General features: G+C 33.9%; 1 long non-coding RNA gene across 1 annotated transcript in view; it reads left to right on the top strand.

The window, feature by feature from the left end:
• Positions 1–9,550, top strand: part of LOC307172738 — a 31,766-nt gene extending 22,216 nt beyond the window's left edge. Inside the window, exons 3-4 of the long non-coding RNA XR_013823754.1 lie at positions 8,474–8,517; positions 9,474–9,550. This is a non-coding gene — a long non-coding RNA (uncharacterized lncRNA). The remainder of the gene's footprint in view (positions 1–8,473; positions 8,518–9,473) is intronic.
• Positions 9,551–11,497: the final 1,947 nt, after the last annotated feature.

Below are 11,497 nucleotides of genomic sequence, written 5' to 3'. Positions count from 1 at the left end.
TGTTTTTCATACATTCCTATATGAACATGTTTGACCACGCTCTGTGACTATACACTTTTTGCAAAAACAGTACAAAAACAAGATGTAAACAGTGTAATATGTAAAATGTCAATTCAAACGCTAAAACTGATCACTATAGTGGCTTTTCTGTATTTGTTTTAAATGACTCATGATGCATTTACTTTTAACCCAGTTGACCTCTAGAATTTAGGTTTTACCAAAGTGTGGAACTTTGTTTAACAGCCTCGAGCTTGGATGAATATGCCTCTCTCAGTGCAATAGTCAGATGTGATTCTGTTGTAATAGTTTAAGTGTAAAACAGCATGCACTTTGTGTAATTCATAGAGGGAAAAGTTGCACTAAATGAAGTATCAATTTAGTCAAACAGAAAGACTATCACTTAAATTCTTAATTGTCATTTATTTCTATAGACAGCTCTCAATGAAAAGTCTTCACCTAAAACATACGGTCCAACATACAAAATGTAAAACAGGGTCATCATTTGCATGCTTTTGTGAATTTATAATAAACTATGTTTTTGAAGCCTCTTTTCTTAGAGGTTTGGGTCTTTTGAATCTTACATGGATGTTTTGGACACGTGTGATTCTGTATAAAGATTATGTTTTAAAGTTAGTCCATAAGCACAACTATTTACACGCATACGAAGTAGGAGAATATCTAACTGTATATTGTAGATTGTGAACACTCCATTACCCGTTTATTTGGGGTCAGAGAACATCCTTAGCTCATACGTTTCTTTAATTTGTGCAGGATGTTGAAGTGTTAGTTAAAAAAGGTATTAGTTAATAACAAACAAACAAACAAACATTAAAACAACATGGAACCATGATATTAATATATAAAATATGGTATAATTACATGTTGAAGCATAGCCCACTCACAGTTTGAAAATGACTTCCATAATATTTTCTTTTAGTAAAGCTATGTGTGGATCACCCGACACAAAGTTTTGCGTTTGTGAGTGAGATCTCACAAAGATTACACCAATATTAGCTTTCTCGAACATTGGATGTTTGCATTATGTCTGAAACTTAGAAATCAACATGCATTTCCTGTGGTTGTTAAATGGCTCAGGTAATTCATATGAAATGTAAGTTGTTCAGAAGAAAAATGGGTTCAGTCATACATTTAAAAAAAAAGTCTTCTAAGTGAAGATGACGTGTTTGTCACAAACACATCTGAGTTTTTATACGTGTTAGGAAACCTCTCGCAATATTACTAATCAAGTAATCACAGAAATAATGCAGGTCACCAGATTGTTTTAAAGAAATTAAAGTATAAATAAAGGTGAATCTTTATTTAAAGAAGATAGGCTTCTGCTTTTGCAACACACAAATGTTTAAGTCGTTTGTGTCTTTGGTAATTTACTTCCAATCCATACTTTGAAGCATCATGATTTTAGGTCTGTAAAAATAAATAAATAACTATGCCCACTTTAGGGGTAAATGAAATATTAAATATTGTGCCTTGTTTTAGTGTAATACCAGTTTTTGTAAAGCAAGAGTTGTATTAATGTTTTTAAAAATAGTTTGAGACATATTTTAACTACTTTTGCATGTTTAATGTCAAAAGTTTAGTGTGATTTGTAATGTTAAAAGGTTTTGCTTAAAAACTATTCGTTTTACGTATTTTTTAACTGTTGTTGTCTGATATGTTAAATGCTCACATTTGAAACATTGCTTAAAAACATAATTTTCCATTTTTTCTGGTAGGCTATCTTTAAAAGTCGTTCGTGAAAGACATTCTATAACTTGTTTTAAATGATTTAACGTTGACTTTTTTAGTTTTTAACAGGTTTTAAATCTGTATGTGAAGGACCACATTGTAACTTTTTTCAGATAACGCTGTAAAATGTACAAATACTAAACAATTGCATTTTAACTTTAAACAGTGTTTTTAAAAAAGTTTTACATATATATGGAAAACAAAACTTTTCTTTAATTAAAAACAAGTCGCTGATCTGTTACCCAATACATTGCTTCACTTTTTAAAAAGTTTAAAGCACATCGTTTTTAACGTTTTAACATTTTACAAATGTATTTTCAACTTATACAACGTTTTAATGCCTTTAAACACTATGTAATCGTGAAAGTACAACTTTTCTTCAAATGTATGTTAGAAAATAGAACTATTTGCTTGATATAATTTTAATACATGTTGTTTTAGATGTTTTAATTCTAGAACATGTTTGCAATTCAAACTTTTTTAACATTTTACAAATGTGTGTTTACCACCCTTTGTATTTTAGTGATAAACATTGTTTTAATGTCTTTTTTGTATGTGATTGTGAAAAGTACAACTTTAAATGTGGACCATGGGAATTTTCCCACATTGGAGGGCTCAGTCCAAAAGTGAGGTGGGTGTGGGGTGGGTGTTTGAGTGTACAGAGTTGTAAATTAAATATAATTTCTCCTGTGACATAGACGAAGCAAAGCATAGCAAATTTATTTATATAACACAATTTATACACTGGCAATTCAAAGTAGAAAGGATTAAATAATCACAAAAATGTATTCAGCCAATCGATGCTTTTCTTTGGGTATCCATTCGCTGCAGCCGTTAATCCTATTGGTGCGTATATCCATCAACAGATCCAAATGTGTCGCTCCATTTAAAAAACCTACGTGATTTTAGAAAAATCTGTTCCAACACAGGTAAACCTTCCATTGAAACATGAATTTTAAATCGTAGTAGGCTATTTTAAGTGCTATTTTAGGAAACATGGCATTAGCTTTCACTGTTATGCCGATGATACTCAGCTCTATATTTCTTCAAAACCTAACGAAACTTATCAATTCACAAAATTAACGGAATGCATAGCGGATATAAAAAATTGGATGACTTGTAATTTCCTACTTCTAAATTCTGAAAAAACAGAGTTTCTAATTATTGGACAAAAAACTTCCTCACGTAATAATCTAGAATACTGTCTAACACTTGATGGCTGCTCTGTTAAGTCTTCGTCGTCGGTTAGGAACCTGGGTGTGCTCTTTGATACCAATCTTTCATTTGAAAGTCACGTGTCTAGTATCTGTAAAACTGCATTTTTCCATCTTAAAAATATATCTAAATTACGCCATATGCTCTCATTGACAAATGCGGAACAATTGGTTCATGCGTTCATGACCTCAAGGCTAGATTATTGTAATGCTCTACTGGGTGGTTGCCCTGCACGCTTAATAAACAAACTACAGCTGGTTCAAAACGCAGCAGCTCGAGTTCTTACCAGAACCAGGAAGTATGACCATATTAGCCCAGTTCTGTCAAAACTGCATTGGCTCCCTATTAAACATCGCATCAATTTTAAAATATTGCTGATTACTTACAAAGCACTGAATGGTTTAGCTCCGCAGTACTTGAGCGAGCTCTTAACGCATTATAGTCCGTCACGTCTATTACGATCTCAAAATTCCGGCCAGTTGATAATACCTAGAATATCAAAATCGACTGCTGGTGGTAGATCCTTTTCCTATTTAGCACCAAAACTCTGGAACAGTCTTCCTACCATTGTCCGGGAAGCAGACACACTCTGTCAGTTCAAAGCCAGATTAAAGACACATCTCTTTGACCTAGCTTTCACATAATACATTATAGACTTCTATAATTTAATGTTAGGCTGCATATAGTAGGTCAGCCGGAACCGGGAACACTTCCCAAAAATCCAGATGTACTCGTTACATCATGAGAAGAATGGCATCTACGCTAATTTTAGTGTCTGTGTTTATCCCGAGGTTTTCCTGCAGCCTGCCGGATCCAGGCCGTATCCAGATCTGACGAAGGACCTTCGCCTGGACCGATGACAACGCAGTGCTGAAGTGCCAACTAGTCTCTCCCTATGGAGGATCCCTTTCCCACTCTACAGATAAGGCGTTGTCGGGAAAATTCGTCTCGCGGTCCTACCCCAAAGCAACAAATAAAATAAAATTCCTTATCAAAATTTATAAGGAAAGACAAGTATTTTGTTTAGGCTTGGCTTGTAGGGAATTCCAAACCTGCGTATATTCAAACGCACATAACTATAGAACCCATTCTAAATGCGCATGTGAACGCCATCAGCGTTTCTCACAGGTTCGCGTTTAAAGTCTGTGTAGAGGGAATGGTGTCGTCTTAGCGACCCCTAATTTAATAACAAATGATCATTGCGACGGAAGCAAATCAATTAAAACTAACTTTAGATGGAAATAACTTAACTCTGCTGTAAAGCCGAAACAATCTCTGTTACCTTAAATTATACGCTTATCTCTGTAAAGCTGCTTTGAGACAATTTACATTGTTAAAAGCGCTATATAAATGAAGATGACTTGACTTGACTTGACTTGACTCATCCTCAGAAATAGACCACGAACATTCGGGTACATCCATTCCAAAAAAGTATGTAAACGTAATCCACGAGAAGTCGGTTTCGTGTGGCCGTGGTTAATCCAGCCCACTCGCCAATAAAGAGATGCATATCCATTCCGTCATCTCTCCATACTCCTGTATAAAATAAAATCCAATTCCTTTCCGTAAAAAAACCCAAATTGGCTTCTCTATTGATTTAGTCATAAACATACGTAGCCTACACGCACGTCCTCCAGACAAGTGAAAAGTATTTCACTTGCGCTCCGCCGGCTCGAGGAGAAATCGCGTTAAACAAGGTCCATGTGCATCTTTTTTTTTCGCGGCGCTATAAGGTCGAATCCTCCATAGGTTGTCTCATCGTCTGACGTAGCCATAGTGTTCTACTTGAATAAAACCACAAGTAGCCTATCTCGGGTCATGTTTGCGCTCCTTTTTAAACACCTCATGTCATGTGACTGTGACGCTGTGGGAGGGGGATTCCCGTGAGTGATGTCATTTTAGGGATGTTCTTAAATCTAAAATAACCTCTCAGCTTTGAGAGGGGTGTGTTAGGGGGTGTGGTCTCTTTGAGCCGCAACACCGGTTTTCTATGGCCATTCAAGTCCGACCAAGGAGCTGCGCGGTCGCTTTTTGTATTTGGGAGCTCGAAGGGGGGCGTGGGAAATTCCCACGGTGACTTCTGAGGAAACACTTTTATATCTTTTAAACTCTGAGTCTTTAACAATTGGTTATGTAAAAACGTAAAGCTTTTTAAACTAGTTTTATGTAAAAGTTTTACAAATAGCCTACTGTATGGAAGTTAGATCTTTTTTTTTTTTTTTTTTTTTTTTTTTTTCTTATTTCACTGTTGTTTTAACGTTTAATATGTAATGAGTGTAATTAATGCACATATGTCTTCTTTAATGAAAACACTGTGATGTCACGTCACATCTGTGTCATCCGGAGGCCTCCAATGAGACATAAGTAAAAAGATCTAATACTGAATTAAAAACTAAATTAAATAAAACGTACAAAATTTAAAACAATGTTTTGATTAAGTATTTTTTCTTCTTGGCTTCACAGACCGGATTTCTCATTCATGTTTTGCTTTCCGAGCGCATGGATTCTTTTGTGAGACAGTGAAAGATATATATTTTAGCTAAAAACTAAACAAAAGTTTATAGTGAATTGTAATGTTTAAAAGTTTTGCTTAAAAACTATTCACTTCATGTATTATTTTTTAACTGTTGTTGTTTGATATGTCTGATATAATGTTCACGTTTAAAACATAATTTACAATTTTTCTGCTTAGTGAAAGACATTCTATAACTTGTTTTAAATGATTTAACGTTGACTTTTTGTTTTTAACAGTGTTTTAAAATCTGTATATGTAAGAAGACATTGTTTACATTTTTCTGATAGGCCTAACGTTTTAAATACTACCCTATACACCTTTGTATTTTAAAGGTCTGTATCATTTTATTAAAGTTAAAGTTATTTTATTATTAAAATTGTATGTGAAAGTGTCACATGTGTGTGGAAAATGTTTGCCTAGCGCTTACGTTTCACGGTTTAAAGTTAAAAGGACATAGTTTGAACAGAATCGTTATTTTTATTCCAAATACACATTCTCAAACAATAATCAGATTTCTCCATTGGGCTGTAGAGAATAAATCAGTAAATTAGTGAATATAACTCAACTAAAGCATGAATTAACTCTAACTTAACTAATAATTTTAACTATTAATTTGAACTAAAATCTAGCTATTAATTCTAGCTTTTTCAGATAGCGTTGTAAACGTACGAATACTAAACCGTTGTATTTTAACTTTATACATACATTGTTTTAAAAAAGTTTTTAAATGATTAGGTGAAACAAAACTCTTCTTTAATTAAAACAACTCACTGATCTGTTACTAGATACATAGGTGGCTTGGGAGGGGGTCTTGGTGTGGGAGGTGTCTAGGGGTGGGAGGTGTCTAGGGTGGGAGTGGTCTACCTGTGGCTACTGGGCAGATGTCACACAGGTCAGTCTAACTTTTGGGGTGTAACTGTTCGGACATGTTTCATTGAGCTCCCGGGATATTACTTTGGTGTTGGATTATTCTTTCGTGTTTTGGATATACCTTTTGGATACACATTGGATATACCTTTGATGTGGAATACACCATTGGATATATATTTTGCCTCTCATTCAACAAACGGATTTACAATAACGTAAGGCTATTTTTTAGATACTGTGATTTTTAACATGGTGTGGTTTTAATATTATGTGTTTGAGACACTTTTTAAAGATATTTTATGTTAAATGTAGCATTTTACACATAATGTGTGGGAGTTAAATGCTAACAAATCAACATTTTAAAAAAATGTGGGGAGGGGTGAGGGTGTTTGTAGGGAAGGGGATCATGGGAAAATTCCCACGGTCCGGAGCTGAACACTGATTTTTCAATGTTTTAACATTTATGTTTTAACATAAAATGTTGTTTTAGATGTTTTAATGCTAACTCATTTTTCACAACTCTTTTAGAGAAAAATGCAATTTTAACTTATTTCATTAATGTTTTAAAAGTGATGGACACTTCATGTAATGAAATTACATCTGCCTTCTTTAATAAATAAAAAACACTGATCTCATCCCTGATCATGTCTTTATTGTACATTTCTTAAAAAAGTTTTAATATATATTGTCATAATGTTATTTGTTAAACAATATGATGTTTAAACATTATTGTAACTGAATATATCTTTGGAGATAATGAGACTTTTCTACTTCTTTCAACAAGTGAAATTGTAAAAACGTAAGTCAGTTTTTAAATGTACGTATGTGTTTACGCATTTGATATGTTTTAATATTTGTTTAATGTTGTTTTAGATGTTTTAATTCTAACACATTTTGCTATCTTTAAGAAAATGCAATTTAAACTTTTAAAGATACTTTATGTAAAATGTAACATTTTATAAATAATGTGTGAAAGTTAACATTTTTAAAAAATGTGGGGAGGGGTAGGGGTGTTTGTAGGGAAGGGGATCATGGGAAAATTCCCACGGTCCGGAGCTGAACATTGATTTTTCAATGTTTTAACATTTATGTTTTAACATAAAATGCTGTTTTAGATGTTTTAATGCTAACACATTTTTTATATATCTTTAAGAAAATATACACTTTTAAAGATACTTTATGTAAAATGTAATGTCTTTAAGCACAATGTAATTGTGAAAGTACAACTTTTTCTTGTAATTGTGAATGTACAACTTTTCTTCAAATGTATTAGAAAATAGAACTATTTGCTCGGCATAATTTTAATACATGTTGTTTTAAATGTTTTAATGTGGATCGTGGGAAAATTTCCCACGGTTTATGTTTTAACATAAAATGTTGTTTTAGATGTTTTTCATTGACATTTTAAAGTTTTTAATGTGCAACTAATGTGTTTTACAAATGTGTGAGAACACATGTGTATTTTAACTTTATACAACGTTTTATATTATTAAATATATAATTTAATATATCATTTAATTTATAATATCTCCCTGGTTCTGTTCACGCCCATATGGGAGGAGCAAGCGTGGGAAAATTCTCACGGTCACGTGACCTGTCCGGAGGTGGGAGGGAGGGGGTAGAAAGGGGCGGGGCTAGCGTGGGAAATTTCCCACGGTCAAAAAGGGGGCGGGGCTTAAGGGCAATAAATCACTCAAAGTGACATATGTTGCCCTATAACCTCTCTCTCACGTCAAGACAAGTCACCTTTTTATATAGCGCTTTTTACAATACAGATTGTATGAAAGCAGCTTCACAGTGATAACATGACCCACCCCCCTCCACCCTAAAAACCAAAATACAAAAGAAAACACTGGATGACATTCTAAAACTGTTGGATAACTTGTTTTGCAGTTACTTAATGTTACCTTGACAAAATGCTGTTGTCTAAGTCACAACATTGAGCTGTATATGTAGGCATCCTGTAAATACTTTTAGCTTGAAGTGTCAGTCATGGATCTTATTTGATGACTATTATTCTAAATATGCAGTATATAAACCATGTCAACAATTAATATATTTTCACTCCTTGTTAAAGTACAATATTTAAATAACATACAGTAATACAATGTCTTTGTCTTCCTGCCACAGGGGAGGACAGAACATCTTTATGACTGGCAGCCCTGCACAATGTGGTATGTTAAATAGCTTTTGGTTATGTACGATTACATGCATTTTATTATTGGGCTCTTGGATGTCTCTGTGCCTGGATCTCTCTGTACTGGCAGAGAGTGTACTCTGTACATCCCTGAGCAAGACACTTAACCCCTAGTTGCTCCAGAGGCGTGCGACATTTGACATAAACAGCAATTGTAAGTCGCTTTGGATAAAAGCGTCAGCTAAATGAATAAATGTAGTGTAATGTACTGTTTTCATTTGTTGGGATTGTTGACAAGCTATTGTCTTGGGTAGAGATTATTAAAGAAAAATGATCATGCAAACAGTTTTTGTATGCTGTTTACAATTGTGAGTGTATCCACAGCCATATGAAACCAAAAGTGAAATTCACTATTTAAATGTAACTATGGAACACAAAGTAGGGATGCATTTTTCCAATAATTCAGCATATAGCTACCAGCTAGTCTTTATTCCAAGCATTTTTCAGGTCAACGTACATGGGCTGTTGTCTTTTGGCTTAGGTCAGGCTACACAAAATTACCCATCTGAATTTTCCCAAGGGGATTTATAAAGTACTTTTAATGACTTAACTTAGATTATGATGTGCATGCTTGAGTATTTATTATTCACTTTTGAGTTTCTGCTGCAAGTCTCTAGAAGAGGAATGCAGTGATTGGAGATGTTGATGGTATAGTCAGAGGAAACATCAGGGTTTCAGGGTTTGACGATTAGTACACTGCGAATGGATACATTTATTTGTGAGTCAGAGGATTTATTTTATTTTTCCACAACATTTTGACCTTTTAAGCTGCTCACCTCGTCCCCACTCTGGAACAACAGATTCTTGATGCTCTGCATTACTCTGCAAAGTATTGTAAAACAGTAAATGTTACATTCATGACAATCAATTCAATGTGTATTATACTAACTAATTCTCCTTCAACTTCCCTCTATTCATTTATGTTTTTCTCAGTGGAAAGACCTGGCCTCCATCCTGGCAGCCAGCCTGATTCCCATGCAGCTATCCTGCAAATATGCAACATACATTGCAAACATGCATTTTTTCCTTGTTCTTGTTAAGTGTATTTTCTTTACATATTTTTTTTGTTGTCCACTTGTATTGTTCCATAACATTGTCATGTTACATCAGCTAAACAGTTTGTAATGTAATTTGAACTTTAATATTCTTCATGGTTTTTATTCAAGCTTGTTGCAGCCTCTTTTATCTGTATGGATTCAATAAAGTGCAACAGTCAACAGACTTAACATGTCTTAAACTTGAAGGACCCCTATATGGATTGTTTTGTTGCCAACAGACCATGGAAAAGTTACAGTTGATTGTATTTTGACTCAGACAAGCTAAACTATGGGCAACAACTGATCCTTTCACAACTACCAAAATGTTCAGTCCACTGATGGCACACACAGTTGGAGTGCTTTATTGGGGGACATAGCTCAATATTGAAAAGGACACGGTTTCATTTAAGATTTCATATTAAATAACCTCCGCCACAAATATAAAATTAAACTACATGAGCAACTTCCCATTTTATTCACAGGCTTCGAAATGCCTTAATTTTTATTATCAATCTTTCAACCTCTTGCTAAATTACAGTACCGTAATTAACTATGAAATCATTCCATGTCCTTATTTGCATAACATACTGTTTGGACTAACCCTATAGCAGTTACTCATCTTGAAGCTGATTGTGTGTTGGCAATGTAAAATAACTATTTAATTTTTTGATGGGAAAGAAAATGTGCATTTCACAAATGGGACTACACACACACACACACACACACACACACACTTCAAATAAGGGAATTGAGATCATCTTAAATAAAGTGCTGTTTTTGGAACTACATTTGTTGTTCATTTGCCATTTCTGTTATTCACTTCACTGTCATGAACTATACCTAACAAAATAAATGAAGTGTACTATGTGACATTTTCAGATTTGTCTTTTATTATGAAGTTTGGCAATCTGTGACATAGCTAGTTTGTTATGGACTGTTTTTATCAAGGGGATGGTTGAAAACTTCCAGTTCAACTTTATTTGATAATCAGTAAATCCACAATCAGAATTTAATATGGACATAAATCACATAAGGAGAGTTAACGTATGGACATTAGCAAAGTTAATAGCCTATTGAGACTTTGATAAAGGTAATGTATACCTGTATAACAACAAGGAAAAGAGAAAGGAAATTATATACATATTTACACATTTAGGAGTAATTTGTAGCCTTATATATTAGTAAGTTAAGCCTATTACAAACAACGTGAGTATGCACTGTAAATGTTTTAATTTATTATGGGTGTTTTTCAGGTCTGTCCATATATCATTGACCACACACTGTTCATATCATTGACCACGTAATTTACATAGCACCTTAATCCTTACTAACAAAATGCAGTATTGTGTAACGTACTGATAACATTACTAAGCACACAGGAACAATTTTATTAAAGTCATAGCGGCCGAACAAACATTTTGAAATTCTAATTAAACAATATACAAATGCCTAAAGCTCCTAAATTACACTTCCGATGTGTAATTATTAGGGAGGTACGTTATGTAACTCCAGCCGAGTGTGAACATAATCCCGAAACGCGTGTATATGGGCCTACTTGCTAAAATCGCCTTAATCACCGGTTTGCTTTTTTAAAGTAAACCACATAAATTCAGTGTAATATATGCTTCGGCTGCAGTTAAACATTAAGATATTATCATGATATGTGTTTCTATGAAAACCCTATTTTGCAAACCGGAAGAACTACTGTGACGCTGATTTGTTTTGTTTTCCAGCTCGGAAAATATCCAAAATAAACCAAAATCTTTACTTTTGCATATCACACAACACCTAAATACAGTGTAAGTACTAGTTCGGCTGTACTAGATATTTAATATATTCAGTGCATACATCTTTTTACAACCCTATTCACAGCCTAACGTTTGCAAACAGAAAAAACTACAAATATGATACTAATTAGTA

The sequence above is a fragment of the Squalius cephalus genome, assembly GCF_949319135.1.
Source record: "Squalius cephalus genome assembly, chromosome: 15".
Lineage (NCBI taxonomy): Eukaryota > Metazoa > Chordata > Actinopteri > Cypriniformes > Leuciscidae > Squalius > Squalius cephalus.
This window is presented reverse-complemented; position numbering and strand designations above follow the sequence as displayed.